Below are 19,110 nucleotides of genomic sequence, written 5' to 3'. Positions count from 1 at the left end.
TTTTGTGCTATATTCATATTTTCAATTGCATGTCTAGGAATTGCCCACATGGGTAACTTGTCATTTAGTTTATATTGATATTTTTTCCAAACCCGCAGTAAAGCATTTCTTAAGATATGACTTTTAAAATTCTTATCCAATTTTTTGTTGAATAACAAATAAGCATGCCAACCATATACCAGATCGTGTCACTCGATATTCAGTATTCTATCGTTGGTTAAATGGGTCCAATCACTAATTGCGGATAGCGCCACTGCATCATAGTATAATTTTAGGTTAGGTAATTTCAAGCCTCCTCTCTCGCGTACATCTTGCATTATTTTCATCTTTACTCTCGGCTTCTTTCCGGCCCATACAAATTTGTTGATACCCTTCTGCCATTCTAAAAGATTCGCATCTTTTTTAAGTATAGGTAACATTTGAAAAAGAAATAAAATTTTTGGTAAGATGTTCATTTTCACTGCCGCTATCCTACCCAACAAGGATAAGTGCAGTTTCTCCCATTTTTTCATCTCTATCTGTATGCTCCGCCAAAGTGGTTCATAATTGTGCTTATATAATTTCCCGTTTGAGGCTAAAATATTAACCCCAAGATATTTGACTTTTTTGACTACCTCACATCCTAGCATCCCTCCTAGTTCTTCCTTTTGTTTAGTATTCATATTTATACCTAATATTTTTGTTTTTCCTAAATTTATTTTAAAACCAGACACTTGACCATTTTGATTAATCGTAATCATTAAAACCATACTAGATTCCTGTGGTTGTTCCAATATTATGACCAAATCATCCGCAAAAGCGGGGACTCTGTATTCTTGCTGCCTAATCTTAATCCCTTTTAGACCATCCAACCCCCGTATTTTATTCAACAATACTTCCAAAGTTATAATGAACAATAGTGGGGACAAAGGACAGCCCTGTCTTGTACCTTTTCCGATTTGAAAAGGGTCTGTTAAACTTCCGTTGACTATGATTTGAGTTGTTTGCTGTTGGTATATTGCTTTAATTGACCGTAAAAAGCCAAGGTGGCGCAGTGGTTAAAAGCAGCACTGCAGGCTACTGCTAGATCAGCAGGTCAGCGGTTCAAATCTCACCGGCTCAGGGTTGACTCAGCCTTCCATCCTTCCGAGGTGGGTAAAATGAGGACCCAGATTGTTGGGGGCAATATGCTGACTCTCTGTAAACCGCTTAGAGAGGCCTGAAAGGCCTATGAAGCGGTATATAAGTCTACTGCTATTGCTATTGCTGCTATTGCTATCTCCTATCTGCATTTTTTGCAATATCTTCCACAGAAATTGCCAGTTAACTCGATCAAAGGCCTTCTCAGCATCCAGAAATATGAACGCAGTAGGAATTTGGTTGTTCTTTCCCAAATATTCTAATGCATTAATAATTAGTCTGACATTACTCTTCATCTGTCTCCCCTGTATAAAACCTGTTTGGTCGGTATGTATCAATTGTTGCATAACCACCATTAACTTATTTGCTAGTATTTTAGTAAAATTTTTATAATCTACATTAAGTAATGAGATAGGTCTGTCATTTTTTGGTTGGATAGTATCTTGATCTTCTTTGAGTATCAAAGATATAAACACTGTCTTCCAAGATTGGGGCACTTTACCTTCTGTTTGAATTTTATTAAATAGTTCTCTAAGAGGTTCTACCATTTCTAACTGTAAATTTTTATAGTAAACCGCTGTCAAGCCATCTGTGCCTGGCGCTTTCCCTAACTTTAGTTGCTTAATTACCTGCAAGATTTCCCCTGAGGTTATTGGTTGGTTCAACTTTTGCCTGTACTCTTCTCTAACTAGGGGTATTTTCTCTTTATCTAAGTATTTGTCTATATCTAAACCCTTAATTTTGTCCCCTTTATACAATTCTGTAAAAAATTCCCAGAATGCCTTTTGAATCTCCTCCTGTTGAAACACCTCCTTCCCTCTATAAATCAATTTGGTTACATTTCGAGTTTTCGTTTTTTTTTTAATCTGATAAGCTAACCATCTGCCCGGTTTATTTGCGTTACAAAAAGTATTGTGTTTTGCATATAATAAACTAGTGGCTATCTGATCAGAGATCAACATATCAAATTGGGATTTTAATATAGTAATTGCTTCCTTAACCTTTGTATCGCCTGGATTCAATGTTAACTCCAACTCTTTCCCTTTAATTTCCTCTTCCAATTCTTTTCGTTTTAGCCCTTGTTTATGTCTATGTATTTTGTTTATATTCATCAGTACTCCTCTCATATACGCTTTGCTTGCATCCCTTACAAATTCCATAGGTGTACCCTTATTCATATTCAGAACAAAGTATTCAGATAACAATTTTTTACAATCATTAATGTACTTCTCATATCTAAATAAGTTTTCATTCAGCCTCCAAGACCTTCTTGCCTGCACTATCCTTTCCAATTCCATCCAAACTGGGTTATGATCCAAAAGGACCCTCGCCGCAATCTTTGTCTTCTTCACCCTAGAAAGTAAATCATTAGTGATTAGTATAAAATCAATCCTTGAAAAGGATTGATGTCTATCAGAAAAGAAGGTGAAATCATATTCCTCTGCGTTTCTTTCTTGCCAAATATCTCTCAATTCAAAGTCGTCCATCATGTCAAAAAAAGGTTTGGGTAGCTTAGCTCGCATTTTAGTATTAGGGTGAAAGGTCTTATCTCTTTTAGTGTCAATCACGCCGTTCCAGTCACCCAATAGTATACAAGACTTATAGTCCCACTGTACTAATTTAGCGTGAAGATTTCTATAGAATCCGTCTTGCTGTTGATTAGGAGCATAAATCCCCCAAAATAATGTCTTTTTCCTTTCTAAGATTAGATCTAGTGCGATATATCTTCCAAAGGGATCTGCTTCAATTAGTTCAACCTTAATGTCTTTTCTTAAGTATACAACTATACCATTTTTCTTTTCCGTAGCAGAGGTCACAAAATGTTGACCAAGTTTGGGGTTAAACAAATATTTTTGATCGGTTGATTTGATATGAGTTTCTTGCAGACAAATTATATCATTCTTGAACTGTTTAAGATAGTGAAATATTTTCTTTCTCTTCTGTGGAGAGTTCAGTCCATTGACATTCCATGTCAAAATCTTAGTTGTCATCTTTGGTTGCCTGGAAGCTTTTTTAGAGCCTCCTGCATGGCCTGTTTAACCTTTGGACTAGCTCCTCCCATGGCTTCTGAGCTTGTTGCTGTAACTCCTTGATCAATGGCCGGTGATTGTTGAGGTTGTTGCATTGTAGCTTGTTTTTCCATTAGTCTGGTAGTCATACGGCTAGGTCTTTGTTCCATGGCACCTTGCCCTTCCAGGAAGGGGAGATGGTGCGTCTTGTCTGGTAGTTGTGTAGTTTGCCGTCTATCTTGTCCTTCTTGTGGTCTTTCTCCAGATCCAGATGGTGCAGGGTGTCCCAACTTCAAAATATTGTGATAGAAATCTCGAGCTTTCCATACAGAGTTGAGACGATATCTTTGCTTGTCAAATGTAATTATAATACCAAATGGCACATCCCATCTATACTGTATCTGACGGTTTCTGAGTTCTTCCACTAGAAAAGCATAATCTCTCCTGGCTCTTAGCATTTGAGGTGGTATTTCTTTCAATCAAATCCTGGCCGCCGATTTGAAGCCTGGTGTTATAGGACTCTTGTAGTATCATGTTTCTGAACTCTCTTGTGGCGAAGTATATAACTACATCTCGGGGGAGTTGCTTTTGTTTTGCTGCCCAAGAATTAACGCGATAAATTTTATCGATCTGCCAGTCAAAGTTGGACCCTGGTCTTCCCACCAGCCGGTCAAAAGCCTCTGAAAAAATCTGTTTCAAGTTCTCCTGTTTATCCTCATGCAACCCCCTGACTCTTACTGTATATACTCGAGTATAAGCCTAGTTTTTCAGCCCACTTTTTGGGCTGAAAAAAGCCGCCTCGGCTTATACTCGAGTCAGTGAAAAATTTGCCCGAAATGGAGGAGAAAAAGGGGCGGGGCCATGCCGCTGGGTGACACTCGTGAATGGCCCAGTGCCCCTGTGAGTTTCCCCTCCCTCTGTGTCAGTTTGCCATGCAGCGCGCACCGCACCATCACCCCTCCTCACGTTCTAATGTAATGCAGGGCTGTCTTACGATTCCCCTTCCTCCCCCTCCTGCCGCTCTGCAACGATGTCCCACCTCCTCCTTGTTATGGCAAGCAGCCACATAGCGATGTCCCACCTCCTCTAGTACAGTGATCCAATGATAGGAATCACTGTGCCGTGTGTCATAGGAGGCGGGACATCGCTCCCGCGGCTGCACGGGACATCATCATCACAGCGGGACATCAGCATCATGAGGTGAGTGAAGTATTTCATTGAATACACCGCTAGTTTACTGTTTTTCTTTGAAATAAATATTCAAAAACATTATTGGTATCTATTTTTATTTTTGAAATTTACCGGTAGCTGCTGCATTTCCCACCCTAGGCTTATACTCGAGTCAATAACTTTTCCAGTTTTTTGTGGTAAAATTAGGTGCCTCGGCTTATGTTCGGGTCGGCCTATACTCGAGTATATACGGTAATGCAAACTCCATCTGCCTGTACTGTTTCATAATAATCTGTTTTTTAGCGTTTTCAACTTTTTGTTGCACCACCTCAGTTTTGGATGTCAAATTGGTATTAGCTTCATTAAGAACCTCTAAGTTATCTTCAATTCCAGAAACATGTTTTGTCAGTACAGTTACAAGTCCCAGCATATCATCATTTATTTTGGCAATCCTAGTATCAAGTTTATCATATAAGTCCACCTTAAACTCTTTTAATTCGTCCTTTATCTCCTTTATCTCCTCTCTGAATTCTTTGAAGGTTTCCAAAAAAAGTTCTTTCGTTAGCACATCTCCAGTAGGGGGCAACTTTGTGCCAGGTATCGGGGATGTGCTTCTAGGAGGAAGTTTCCCCCCAGGAATTAATTTTGATGCCATTATAAGTCTTATCTACGAGCAATTAATCAAACTCTACTGGCTCGCTGTGCAGCTTACAAAAAAGAAAAAAGGGTATTAAATTACCCCTTTGTTAGCTCTTTAGGATTTTTCAAAGGATTTCAAAAAAAAAAAGAAAAAGAAGAAAAAGCATTGTAACGAAGCAGCTTGGCATATTCAGCGCCATTTTTGACTTCTCTGTATCAGAAATATATATTAACAAAGTTGATAAGAAGAAAGTCTTGTAAACTCTTCAGAGAAGTGAAACTAATTAATAAGAAACTGCTGGCTGGCTGTTCCTCCCTTTGAACTTTTATCACTGCTTTTGCAGAAGAATTAGGAATGTGGCATTGTTACGAAGAACGCACAATCGCCATTTTAGGAGCCAATTTCTTTAAAAAAAAAAAGCCAAGTACATGAAGGAAGCTCTTATAAAAAATGATGCTAGGATTTAAAAAAAAACAGATAAAGTTCTCAGATACGGACTCTGTTTGTATTAAATTCAGATAAATAGTTCAAATATTGTCCTAAGTGGAGGTATCTTACTTTGAGCCGTGAAGAAAACAGCTAGGGATTTCCGGCACGGAGATAATGATTCAGCCTCGGCTGGCCCCCCCTTCTCTTTGCAGCCAAAAAAGCTGCAAACTTCAAAGGAAAAGCTCTTGCCAGCTGGATCTTCTCTCCCCCTCTTCTTTGCCTGAAGAGTGAGGTACCTGCCAGATGTCTAGGCAGATAACGCGACCAGAAACCCGGGAGCAGCTCTATTAAGCTGCCACCATCAGCAAGATCCCGCCCAGGAAGTCCATTTATTAAATTTCTATGCCACCCAATCCCGGAGGACTCACCAGCATACATGCATGTGCATGTATGCTGGCGAGCTGACAGGGCAAGCCTCGCGTGCCTTGACAAATGACTCTGTGTGTCACCTGTGGGTTCGCCATCATAGCCTTAAAGTATTATATTTAGTAACTCTTTCACCCAAATAGAAGTATATGTAAAGGATTCTAATCTGGCTGATTCATATGAATGGGACATAATAATGTTTTTCCTAAATCTGGATTGTAAATTTGATGAAATGCATAAATAGTTTGTATCAACATAATCATCCGTATGGAAATACTATTCTCTTCATACATTTAATAAACCAATTAATTGAGATTCTAGAAGAATGCAGAGAGCAGAGAAGAACAAGATGATTAGTAGACTGAATGCTAAAACATGAACAATGAGCTTCATGGCTGGTAAGGCAAGCGCAAAAGCCCCGCCGAAGCCCGGCACCACGTCCGCCATAGAGCGGGACCCTCACCGGCCATGAAGCTCACCGCACGTCACTGATCTATAACCAGATGGCGCAAGTAGTCAGGGCCCTGGTTTCAAGCTGCTGTTGCTAAATGCCAGGTCTGTGGTTCACAAGGCTCCCCTTGTCCGGGACTTAATTTTAGACGAGGAGGCAGACCTGGCATGTATTACTGAAACCTGGCTGGGTCCGGAGGGAGGAGTCCCCCTCACCAAGATGTGCCCAGAGGGTTTTCGGGTGCTTCACCAGCCGCATCCTCAGGGAAGGGGTGGGCGAGTGGTCGTGGTTATCCGAGAGTCTTTAGCTCCTCGTACGATCCCTGCTCCGGAGCTTGTCGGGCGTGAGTCCTTGCTGGTGAGGTTGGACCCTGGGGGTTAAGTGGGCTTGCTGCTAACGTACCTGCCTCCCAACAGCGTCGCAGCAGCTCTCCCCTCACTCCTCGAGTCAGTAGCCGAGCTGGCAGTTGAGTTCCCCAGGCTTATGGTGCTGGGGGATTTCAACTTGCCTTCGCTCGGCGAGCACTCTGATGGGGCTCAGGAGTTCATGGCTTCCATGACAGTCATGGGCTTGACCCAAGTAATTCGGGATCCAACCCACTCGGCGGGTCACACACTTGACCTCGTATTTCTCTCGGAGCAGTGGAGTTGCGACCTTGGTCTGAGGGGTATTGAGATCTTGCCCCTGTCGTGGTCGGACCACTGCCTACTGAGGCTTGACTTTCGGAGGCCAATCCCCCACTGTAGGAAGGAGGAACCGATTAGGTGGTTCCACCCCAGGCACTTATGGACCCTATGGGCTTTCAGACAGCGCTTGGTGTTATACCTGATACTCTCGCCCGCAATTCGGTTGGGACTCTGGTCGCTGCTTGGAACTCGGCGGCGGCAGGGGCCCTCAACCGGATTGCGCCTTTACGGCCGATCCGAGGCAGTGGATCCAGGATGGCTCCTTGGTTTACTGAGGAACTCCGGGAGATGAAGTGCCAAAAAAGATGCCTAGAGCGCCGCTGGAGATCCAGTAAGTCCGAGTCAGACCGAGCACTGTTAAAATCCTGCATCAGAGCCTACCTCCGGGCAATTCGGACGTCAAAAAGAACTCACATTGCCGCTCTGATAGCTTCCGCTGAGTCACACCCAGCCGCCTTGTTTAGGATAGCCCGCTCCCTCCTTAAAGGGAGGGATACGGGCACTCCCCTACAGGGTAAGTTTGAGGAGTTCGTCCAATTTCTTTCAGATAAAGTGGCTCGGCTTCGGGCAAACCTGGACTCCAATTGCGCAGAGCCAGCCGAGGTACCGGGGGAGGGTCTTGAATGACATCGTTGGATTGATTTCCAGTCTGTTACTCCTGAGGAAGTGGACAAGGCAATCGGAGCAGTGAGTGCCTCCACATATGTACTGGACCCGTGTCCCTCCTGGCTTGTCACGAACAGCAGGGAGGTGACACGGGGCTGGATTCAGGCGATAGTGACCGCATCTCTCCGGGAAGGGTCCTTTCCCCCCCTTTAAAGGAGGCGTTGGTGAGACCCTTACTGAAGAGACCATCCTTGGACCCAGCCATTTTAAATAACTACTGTCCAGTCTCCAACCTCCCCTTTGTTAGGAAGGTTGTTGAGAAAGTGGTGGCCTCTTCTCTCCGGCGGTCCTTGAAAGAAACCGATTATCTAGATGCCTTCCATTCTGGTTTCAGGCCTGGCTACAGCACGGAAACTGCTTTGGTCGCACTGAACGATGATCTCTGGAGAGCCAGAGACGGGGGCCAGGCCTCCGTTCTGGTACTCCTGGATCTCTCAGCGGCCTTCGATACCATTGAGCATGGTATCCTGCTGCGACGGTTGCGAGAGGTGGGGGTGGGAGGCACCGTTTTTCGGTGGTTCTCCTCCTACCTCTCAGACAGGTCGCAGTCGGTGTTGGTTGGAGGACAGGTCGACCCCTAGGCCCCTTAATTATGAGGTGCCGCAGGGGTCGGTCCTGTCCCCCTTCCTGTTTAATATTTACATGAAGCTGCTGGGATAGATCATCCGATGGCACGGGATAAAGTACCACCAGTATGCGGACGATACTCAATTATATCTGTCCGCCCCGTGCCAGCTCAGTGAAGTGGTTGACGTGATGTTTCAGTGCCTGGAGGATGTGAGGGACTGGATGGGGGTGAACAAGCTGGCTCTCAACCCTGGCAAGACCGAGTGGCTTGTGTTTTTTCCTCCCACAAATTGGCTAGGTATTCCATCTCTCAGGCTGGGGTTGAAATTATACGCCCCTCAGACAGGGTTCGCAATTTGGGAGTCCTCCTGGACCCACAGCTGACCTTAGATCACCATTTGTCGGCTGTGACCAGGGGGGCCTTTGCCCAGGTCCGCCTGGTGCACCAATTGTGTCCCTACCTGAACCGGGAGGATCTTACAACAGTCACTCATGCCCTTGTGACCTCAAGACTGGACTACTGCAATGCGTTCTACATGGGGCAGCTCTTGAAGAGTGTTTGGAGACTTCAGCTGGTCCAGAATGCAGCCGCGCGAGCGATTGTGGGTGCACCTCGGTACACCCACGTTACACCTATCCTCCGCGAGCTGCACTGGCTACCTATTGGTCTCTGGATACGCTTCAAGGTGCTAGGCGTCACTTATAAAGCCCTACATGGTAGTGGATCTGGATACTTGAGAGACCGCCTCCTGCCAATTACCTCCCTGTGACCAATTAGATCACACCGATTGGGCCTCCTCCGTATTCCATCAGCCAGCCAATGTCGGCTGGCAACTACAAGGAGGAGGGCCTTCTCAGTAGTAGCCCCGACCCTTTGGAACGAACTCCCCGTGGAGATTCGTACCCTCACCACCGTCCAGGCCTTCCGCACAGCCTTGAAGAACTGGCTAGCCTGTCAGGCCTGGGGACAAGGATAGTTGCCCCTCCCGAATGATGAATGTATGTTGCTTATCACTTTTATTATGTGTGTCTATGTCATTGTTGTATTCCCCCCCCCTGATTTTATGTGAGCCGCCCTGAGTCCCCTCAGGGAAAAGGGCGGCCTACAAATGTTAATAAAATCTAAAAATCTAATCTACTTGAGAGACCGCCTCCTGCCAATTACCTCCCATAGACCCATTAGATCCCACAGATTAGGCCTCCTCCGAATTCCATTTGCCGGCCAATGCCGGATGTCGACCACCCGGAGGAGGGTCTTCTCTGTGACTGCTCCGGCCCTTTGGAACAAGCTCCCTGTGGAGATTCGGACCCTCGCCACCCTTCAGGCCTTCCGGACAGCCGTAAAGACCTGGCTGTCCCAGCAAGCCTGGGGTTGAGTTCCCTCTCTACTCGAATTTGCTGTGCTTGCTGTGTTTTTTTTAAATCGTTTGTATCATTGTCCTGTTTTTGTCTTACTTTCTGTATTTGTTCCCCTTCCTTTGATTTTTGTTCAGCCGCCCTGAGTCCCTTCGGGAAATAGGGCGGCTTACAAATCGAATAAATCCAATCCAATCCAATCCAACCACCCTTGGCAGTACCTCCTGCCCCCGCTCCCTCTACCCAGGACCTCCATCCATGTCCCTCCACGGAAGGCAAGCCGGCACTTTAAAGGCATGCCGGCACTCTAAATGGCAGGCTCTAACATGTTTTGCTGAATGGCGACCGAGCTCTAAAGTGCTGGTATGCCTTTAAAGTGCCAGCTTGCCTTCTGCGTCGGCCGGCCCGGAAGGCAAGCCGGCACTTTAAAGGCATGCCGGCACTTTAGAGTGCCGGCAGGCAGGGCTCGGCCGCCATTCAGCGAAACATGTTTTGCTGAATGGCGGCCGAGCTCTAAAGTGCCGGCATGCCTTCTGGGCCGGCCGGCCATTCAGCGAAACATGTCCTGGTTTGTGGCCGGGCAGCATGTACCTTAAAGTGCAAGCGTGCAGAAACCAGGACATGTTTTGCTCTATGGTGCGCCAAGGCGGCATGGCTTTAAAAAAAAAGAAAAAAAAAGAAAAATGATAAATTAAAAATGAAAATAGATGTGCCGGCCCGCGCGCCAGCAGAGGCGGGTAAACCCCTTCCACACACACACACACGCATGCACATACACATAATAAAAACAAATTACAATTACTTACATTACAAATAAATTGAATTCCTCCCCCCTGCCCCCTCCCTCTGACCCACATACCTTCCAGCTGCGTCAAAAATGCTAGATTTGGTCTAGTCAGGGCCAGGCAGGCTAGGCTAGTTGCTGCTAGAGTCACCACGTGGATGACTTTGCATAAATGTTTTAAAATAGGCTCTAAACAAAGTGCCCTCTGCAGGAGGTAGGAAAATCATGTGCCTCATTTGCATACAGATTTTTTTACTTTTTAACCCTTGGTTGACTCTTAAAAGGCGAAAAATTCCTTATGCAAAGGAGGCCCATAGTTCTCTAGCCTCCTCCTACTAACTGCACTAAGGAGACTTGGAGTCACTGTGACTTAGAGTCTGGGAGCAACTACCTTGCCCTTTTTAATAATTTTAAAAATTGTTTCCTTTTCCTCAGGAGACTGGTGAGGCCCCGCCTTCCTTGCCTCTAGTGAATGCACGTCACTGATGAAAACTAATAAAGGAGAGAACCAATTTAGAATTAAGGAGGTATTTCATGACAAAACCATTAATCAGTGGAATAACTTTCCTCCAGAAGTTATGAATACTCAAATAATGGAGGTTTTTAAGAAGAGATTGGACAACCATTTCTCTGAAATGTTTTAGGGTTTCCTGCATGAGTGGTTGGTTGCACTAGAAGATCTCCAAGGTATCTTCCAACTATGTTATTCTGTTATTAATCCCTTTGTTTTTCAGATGTATGCCACTACAGTAGAACTTCTGGTCATGACCATAATTTAATCCGTAACTTAGATCGCAGTTCGATTTGGTCGTGAGCTGAACCTAATTTTGTAAATTTGGTGCTTACAAAAAAAAAAAAAATGGTGTAGAAGGGGAAATCAGTTGTGGGAAAAAAAATATGGATTTTTTTGTTCGGAAACTGATTTGGTCGTGGTCGGAAGCTTTCGTGACCAGAGGACTTTACAGTTCTACTGTACTTTGAGGAAAGAATGAGTAATACAATATATAGGGGTAGACTTGATTACAGGCATCATGAAACTATATAACATAATAATCATGCACTAATTATAGTTAGTTTGGTTGGTTATAAAGGGACATAGTTTCATTTAGCTTCATTTAGTCATGTTAATTGTCAGAGACTGGAAAGTACTTGCAGTTTTCTTGGTCAGTTTTACAGAAATGGTTTGCAATTACTTGCTTTCAGGGCTGAGAGAAAGTGATTAACTGAAGGAAACCCAGCTGCTTTGTTCATAAGGTGGTACTAGAATTTTCAGTCTCATAGTTTCTAGCCTGATGCTTTTAACCGCTTGATCTTTGCAGGCTTTGTAAAAGGACACATAGGGCTACTTTATGTTCTCTGTTAAAGCAAATCTGTAGATGGACTTTGCCTTATTACTAGTTAGGAAAGTGAATTCTCTGTAGGTGGAGGTTTAACTATTCTCTTTTCATGTCACTAAGTATGTTTCCAACTGGCAGAAATTACTGAATGTATTTTAAGTGGATTTAAAGCAGCTTAGTCTCTCTGGGTTGCATAGTGATATTTCTGTAAATCTCCTTCTTTTCAGTGAAAAGAAATTTCTTTTATAATAAATGTAATCAAAAGTTACAGCTGCTGTCTAAATTTATTGTTGGCATTAAAAGTTGAATTTTTAAATATAATTAGGGTATCCAAAAAGGAGATATGTCTGAGCGTACATTTTTCCTATAACAGCAGCATTTTAATGATGTTGAATATGGTTTCATAATTATCCAGAGCCATGCATACAGATAAAAAAATAGAATTCTTTTGCTTCTTAATATTCTAAATCAGTCCTTTTACATTAAAGTATTTACAATTCTGAAAAGCATCTTGAAACTTTTTGTAAAAACCTCCTGATTGTGCACTTGTAACAGTAGTCTAAAAGTCTTGATTAAATTGTTATCCATACGATGCTTACAACTGATAACAAATAGTAAACTTTGACAGTTCAAATTTTGGATAATACTTTATAAACCACCCAAATTTAAATTAATAATTTTAGCTTTTTCTAAGGAAAATATAGAAAGTATTGGATTAAATTAAATTTCGCTTTGCAGCATGTTTTATCATTTTTTAAAAATTAATTTTGTTAATGTTGGTAAACAAGGACATTTTTTTTACTTTAATAACTTTTATTTAATTTCATTTACAATTCATTTTATTTTAACCCAGGCTCTGCAATAACCCTATGAAGTATTTTGGCCTGATGAATTGTGGGCCATCGAAAATGTTCCATTGAATTTCATTACTTTTATCTGGTTTTCCAACACCTTTATTCAATATCTCCAAACCATCTTCCCCTTTTTTGGGCTGGCTAACACACTGAGAATTTTGACAGCGTATTATAGGCATTTTTATAGATTGATCCATAAAATGGAAATAGCTGGTTAACAAAACAGCTGTTCACCAGAAACCAGAAGGCAACCTTATGAGATGTTCCTTACTATGTCTTCAGATTTCCACAGTTTATGTTATTATCTCAGTTTGGCTCTATTTTTGAAACACGCTTTCAAACAGAGCAAAGGGCTGTAATCCAAATTTTCCCCTAATATATTCCCAGGATAGATATGTGTAAAGAAACTTTCATACTGGTGATTATCAATATCAGTTCCTGAGGAACATACATGAGAAAGTTCTGTTGTATTCAAATTAGGTTTGTGCATATTTGGTATTTTTTGTGAAATGCAACAATCAATATATAATAAACAGAGAAAAATACAAAAAATGATATAAAGTAAAGTAATTAATATATGATAGTATTAATGCAATACTAATAATAATTATTATTAAAATTATAATTATTTTAGCAATAATAAAGCAAACTTGAACTGAAGAAAAGGCAACAGTACCATAACTAATCTTTTAAAAGAGTATTAAATCTAAATCAGGAGTGTCAAAATAATGGCCCATGGGCCAGATGCGTCACATACAGTCTACATCCACCTTAGCTCTGTAAAGAAAAAATTTCTTCACCTGATAGCAAAGTGAGGTTGAGGTTTGAGGTTTATTGGATTTATATGCCGCCCTTCTCCCAAGGACTCAGGGTGGCGTACAGCATAAAAGAAAACACATATTACAAAAATTAAAAGGGACATTAAATAAAGTATTCAAAAAAACTCCCAATTGATATTTACAATAAAAATTTAAAAATTACATTAAAATTAACAACCAAATTAATCCTGTATTTTATTCTATTCAGGCCAGAGAAGGTCATAGGCTGGCCCCGAGGCTGATAACAACAGCGTCTCCCACTTCACCGGCAAGGCCCTCAGCCTCCCAGGCTGACGGAGAAGCCAAGGGACATGGTAAGTCCCACAAGGCGAACAAGGCCACGAAGTCAAAAAAGTCTTTAAAAGCGGTGGCCAAACCAAGCATATTAGCTCTGACCAACAATGCCATTCTCCTCCTACACAGCAAGAGCAACCAAGCTTCAGGTCAGATGCAGGGACCCCTTCCCTTAGGGATTTGAGATTAGGCCCATACAGCCCTATGCTAACAATTGATACATCTGATCTTTGGGAAAATGCGTGGACCTCCATGCTGCTACATCTGCTGCTCAGACCAAGGGTTTGGAGGGCTACCTGAGTTCATTGGCCTTTGGGCCCCAGGCAGAAAGGACCCCCACTAGTGCCCCTTGTGCCCCCCCCATGCCATCAGCAGGGCTCAACTTTCAGGACATCATCTCAGAGGCCATTAAGCAAGGCATTGCTGCTGGACTACAGGAACGTAGTTGGATGCCTTCTGGCTCCCGACGACTTACGGCATAGAGGGAGGCTGCATTGGCTGGTGCAGAGGCCCCTGCTCCACTGGAGTGCCCTGACAGCCCTTCCCCGGGTTCAGAGAGTGGGGAGATAAGAGACACTGACCTTTTGGAGAAAGAGGGCATGGTGCCATGGGGCTCTTTCCACCAGACCTTTTCAAGCCCCTATTGGCCAAGGCCAATGTTGCATCCACTCTTGTGGGCCAAGCAGAAACAGCCGCAGACCCGACTCCATCTACTTCGGCCAGCACATGGTTCAAGGAACATGAGACATAAGGCACAAGTGGAGACTGACTGCCAAGCCGTACAAAGGGGGGAGTTTGTTTGGGGATGCCCTTACTGATGGAAGGGAAGGACAAATGTAAGGTTTTGCCAACTAACATTAAGAAAGGTTTGTCCTGGCCCGGCCTCTACCCTAGGAAGCAGACAGATGTCAATTTGTAAAGCATTGCCATGACTATTATCAGGTTGGCATTCGAGGGAGGATTCCATATATACCTTCGGCCAGAGTTGGATCTCATATTTCTACAACTTAGTTCGTGAATATGATCTATGACACATGATAGAAGGGAGGAAATAGAGGGGTAAAGTTCAAATGCAATTAAGTGGAAGCCAGTTTTAGCTCCGCAGGAGTATGCGCCAGAATGTTGATCCTAATAAATTAATGGATTTCTTTTGAACTTTGTCTCGAGGCTCGTAAATTAATTAGGTCATCTTCTGGGAACTTCACAACGTATAAGCAGGATTACTGGGGTTCTTTCCGAAACTATGATTATAACCCTACGGGTTTCTGCTCTCAGTACACCTTGGGTCAGGACCAACGCCAGCCACTGTATTAGCAGCACAGGGGCAATCAGGGCAAGGGGCCCTTTCGAGGGGGGGAAATTGCTACAATTGTAAGCAGTGAGCAGCCAGAGGAGCGATTCACCATAGGAGCATGCTTACTACACTTTGCCGACCAGTGGGATGTCACCATTTCAGATGGCTGGGTTAGAACCAAAGTTAAGGCTGGTTTGGCCCTGGAATTCATTTCTTCCCTGCCCAGTTTCTTCATCCACTCCCCTGTTTCCCATAACCTGCAGAGGCAACTCTTGATGAACGCAGCTATCCATCATCTTCTGGATATCAAGGCCATCCAGGAGGTGCTGAAGGGCCAGCGGCATTGGGGTTCTGCTCCATTATCTTCATCACCCCTAAGTTCTTGGGGGGATGGAGGGCTATTTTGGACTTTAAAAGGTTGAATCATTATTTGAAATTTAAGAAATTTAAAATGTGCTCATTGCAGACTGTTGTGGCTCGGTAGGAGCCTTTGGAGCTGCTATCAGACTGACACAGAAATCTACTGTGAGTGGTTTCAGGATGCTCACAGGAGAAGATAACAAGCAGCTGGGGCTCCTTAAGGATCTCCTCCTGTGGATAAAAGACTGATGGTGCCACGCCGTAGTTGCAGAAGTCAACGTCGTTCTCCGTTCATGTGTAACCATTGAGAGAAGCCTTTAGCTAAGTGTCTGGATTCATGTAACTCTGTTTGGTATTTAGTTTGAGTAAAGACATTCCTTTGCAAGCTGTGTGTGGCTGTCGTTTCTGAACGAGCAAAGAGGGGGGTCAGAATAGTTTGACTTCTGCCACAAGAAACCTCCATTCATAAAAATATGGAGCAGATTTACGCTGAAAACGCCAGACTGACCCAGCAAATTGCAGTATTGGCTGACCAAATTTCTCAGCTGCAGAGAGCTGCAACCCCCCCCCCCCCAGCCAAGGAGGAAGTGCCCAGTAGCCATGCCGGATAAATTTGATGGGAATCAGGCCATGTTTGCCACATTTCTGGGACAATGCCAGCTGTTCCTGAGTTTGAGAGCGGAGGACTTTCCCACTGACGAAGGTGGGATTTATTATTAGTTTGCTCTCAGGCACAGCTACCCCCTTGTTAACTCAGCTGAGCCCTTTGTTGGATGACTTCCAGGGTTTTTGCCAATACTTTAAGCATATGTTTGAGGATCCCATTGAGAACATCAACCAGATGTCTGAAGTCACTGCAGCAGGGAAGTGGTTCATTTCAAGACTATATAAGTGAATTCAGGCTGCGTAGCCAGGATTCAACATGGAATGAACCAGCTCTGATGGACACTTTCCAAGATGGATTGTCTGATGCCTTGCAAGATGAACTGGCAAGCGTGGACAGGCCACTGACATTTGACGTGTTGGTCCACTTGTGCCTCCGGATGGACGCCCAGCTGCAGAGGCGAAGGCCTCGCCATGCATTCCAGGAGACCACTAGCGTGCCAATTTATCAAGAGACTGCAGTGGACTGGGAGGAGCCCATGGAGTTGGGTGCTGTCAGACCTCGAATGTCACGTACACAGATGGACAGATGACGTGCTGAGGGATTGTGTTTCTACTGTGGGGATCTTGGACACCTGGCGGGGAGTTGCCCCAAGAAGAATAGAAGGGTTGCATGGACTGCAGCCATCCCTCAGCAACGAACTATTGTGTCAGACAACTGGCACGTTTGTGCAGCTTTGATACCCCGTTCGCACAATGTAGCGTGCATTCGTGGGGTGTGGAATCCCAGGGCGTATGCCCTGCCTAGGAAGTCGGAGAACTCTGACCCTGCGGACTCGCTTCCACCTTGGACTGTTCTATCTGTCGCATTCTGCGCTGCAGTTTATCATCCCGTGAGCATACAGTCTCTGATATGGCATGCGCAGCGGGGTGACGAATGGTGGAGTGACGAAAGGCGGAAGTAGGGCCAGCTTCCCTGTGGACTTTGGAAGGGGATCTTTTGAAATATCAGGGCTGGTTCTATGTTCCCGCAGGGCACATCCGTAGACGGGTGCTCTCTCAGGTTCATGGCGCTTCTGCAGCAAGACATTGGGGTTTTTTCCGGACATTGCGCCTGGCATCCCGTCAGTTTTGGTGGCCCCATTTAAGAAATGACATGTGGAAGTGCATGGAGTTGTGTGTCCAGTGCCAATGGGCCAGGTCTGCGAGGAGAGCTTCGCCAAGATTCCAGCCCTTGCTGACCCCGGTCCCCGCAGCACAGGACTTCGTTTCTAGGATCCCGGCGGGGTACCACTGTCTGGGACTGTGTTCTGTGGAGGCCGTCACGAACCTTCCAGGCTGCATCCCAAGCATCAGAACCGGGGCAAGGGCCCTGCGGTGGGAGATAGTTTGGTGGCCCAGCAGGAGTCGGTGGAGCTGCCCCCAGACTCCGACGGCGAAGGGTATTATGAGTTGGCCTTGGAGGAGGTGGAGGACCCTGGACAGGGTGTTAGACTCGGCCGGAGCTGTTAGAGCTCCAGCCAGACTCCAACAGCATGGGGGCTGGTGGGTCAGCCTTGGAGAGAGTGGAGGACCCTGGATGGAGTGTTGATGCCACGCAGGGCGGGAGGAGACGTGGTGGTCACCGGATACCTGGGGAGGATTGGATCAAGGAGAATGTTCCTGCAGGTATTTGGGAATTACGAAGGAGGAAACACAGGAGATGAGTGCGGGCCATCTTATGGACAATCCATTCTTACTGCATCCGGACTGTCAGACCCGGGGGAAGTGCCTTGCGATGGGGGATAGTGTTGTGGCTCGGTAGGAGCCTTTGGAGCTGCTATCAGACTGACACAGAAATCTACTGTGAGTGGTTTCAGGATACTCACAGGAAAAGATAACAAGCAGCTGGGGCTCGTTAAGGATCTCCTCCTATGGATAAAAGACTGATGGTGCCACGCCTTAGTTGCAGAAGTCAACATCATTCTCCGTTCATCTGTAACCATTGAGTGAAGCCTTTAGCTAAGTGTCTGGATTCACGTAACTCTGTTTGGTATTTAGTTTGAGTAAAGACTTTCCTTTGCAAGCTGTGTGTGGCTGTAGTTTCTGAACGAGCAAAGAGGGGGGTCAAAACAGCAGACCATTTTGGAGTGTCTGAGAAGGGGGGATTTTCTTACCTTGGTGGATTTGACTGAGGCATACTTGCACGTACCTATCCTCCAGGACCACCATAAGTACTTGTGTTTTTGTTCTGCTAATTTTCAGCTCCTTGTGCATTAACTAAGATCCTGGCAGCCATCGCTGCACAACTAAGAAGCATACCTGTCAGAGCACATTGCTACCTGGATGATATCTAAGTACAATCTACATCGATGGAGTGGGCTAATAGGGACATGACACTCACCATCCAGACTCTGCAGTCACATGGTTTCTCCATAAATGTCCCGAAGAGTCACCCCACACCCACCACCAGGATCCTACACTGAGGCGGAACAGGTATTCTTCTCTGAGGAACGTAAGTCGAGTCTTAAGGGACTGTGAAAGCAAGTGTTGGGTGAAAGCAAGGTTTCATTGGCCACGTTATCTAAGCTCCTCAGAAAGATGATATCTGCCATCACCATTGTGCCCTGATTACATTCCAGAGAGCTCCAATGGTCCCTTCCCTTCCAGAAACAGAGGACCAGCACGTCTTCAGCACGGGTGTGCTTATCATGGGAGGTGCAAGCCACTCTCCTCTTGTGGAGGTTCCCTGCCTTGGATCAAGAGTGCTACTTCAGGATCGAACATAGAGTCACCATTACCATGGACGCTAGCCTCACGGGTTGGGGCACGCACCTGGGCAGGCATAAGGGATCAGGGGGAAGCCACACTCAGTATTAACCTTCTGGGGCTCAGGACCATTAGGCTTGCACTTAGTCACTTCGAGCAGCATGTTAGGGACCAACATGTATTGGTACTTACTGACAACATGATGGCCAAGGTACACATGAACAGGCAGGGGGTCCAGACAGCTCATGCGGGAGGCAATGGAGCTGGGAGAATGGGCTGAGGCTCACATGATGTCCATCTCGGCTGAACACATCTTGGGGGTAGAGAATATCCAAGTCAATTGGCTCAATAGGGCCACAGTAGATCAGGTGGAGTGGCAATTACACCCTTGTCTTTTTCAGGAAGTCGGGTTTCTAGTTATGGATCTGTTTGCTGCCCCTGCCAATGCACAACTCCCAAGATACGTCTCCAGGTTCCTCACACTGGGGTCAGAGGGATT

At 44.9% G+C, this 19,110-nt stretch overlaps 1 protein-coding gene across 3 annotated transcripts in view; it reads left to right on the top strand.

Annotated features, from left to right (window-relative positions):
• The window catches only part of DGKB (diacylglycerol kinase beta), a 354,420-nt gene that overhangs the window by 51,429 nt on the left and 283,881 nt on the right, over window positions 1-19,110 (top strand). The window contains exon 1 of one of the 3 annotated variants that reach the window (XM_087712752.1): window positions 13,519-13,626. The exons of the other annotated variants lie outside the window; for them this stretch is intronic. The gene's annotated coding sequence lies outside the window, so the exon portion shown is untranslated. Of the gene's footprint in view, window positions 1-13,518; window positions 13,627-19,110 lie in introns of those variants that run through there. 3 annotated transcript variants of the gene reach the window in all.

Source organism: Thamnophis sirtalis, unplaced genomic scaffold (genome assembly GCF_051295495.1).
Source record: "Thamnophis sirtalis isolate CommonGarterSnake01/CBP01778 unplaced genomic scaffold, rThaSir2_p1.2 scaffold_4, whole genome shotgun sequence".
NCBI classification, from domain to species: Eukaryota; Metazoa; Chordata; class Lepidosauria; order Squamata; family Natricidae; genus Thamnophis; species Thamnophis sirtalis.
Note: the sequence above shows the minus strand (reverse complement) of the source record. Positions and strands in the feature narration are given on the sequence as shown.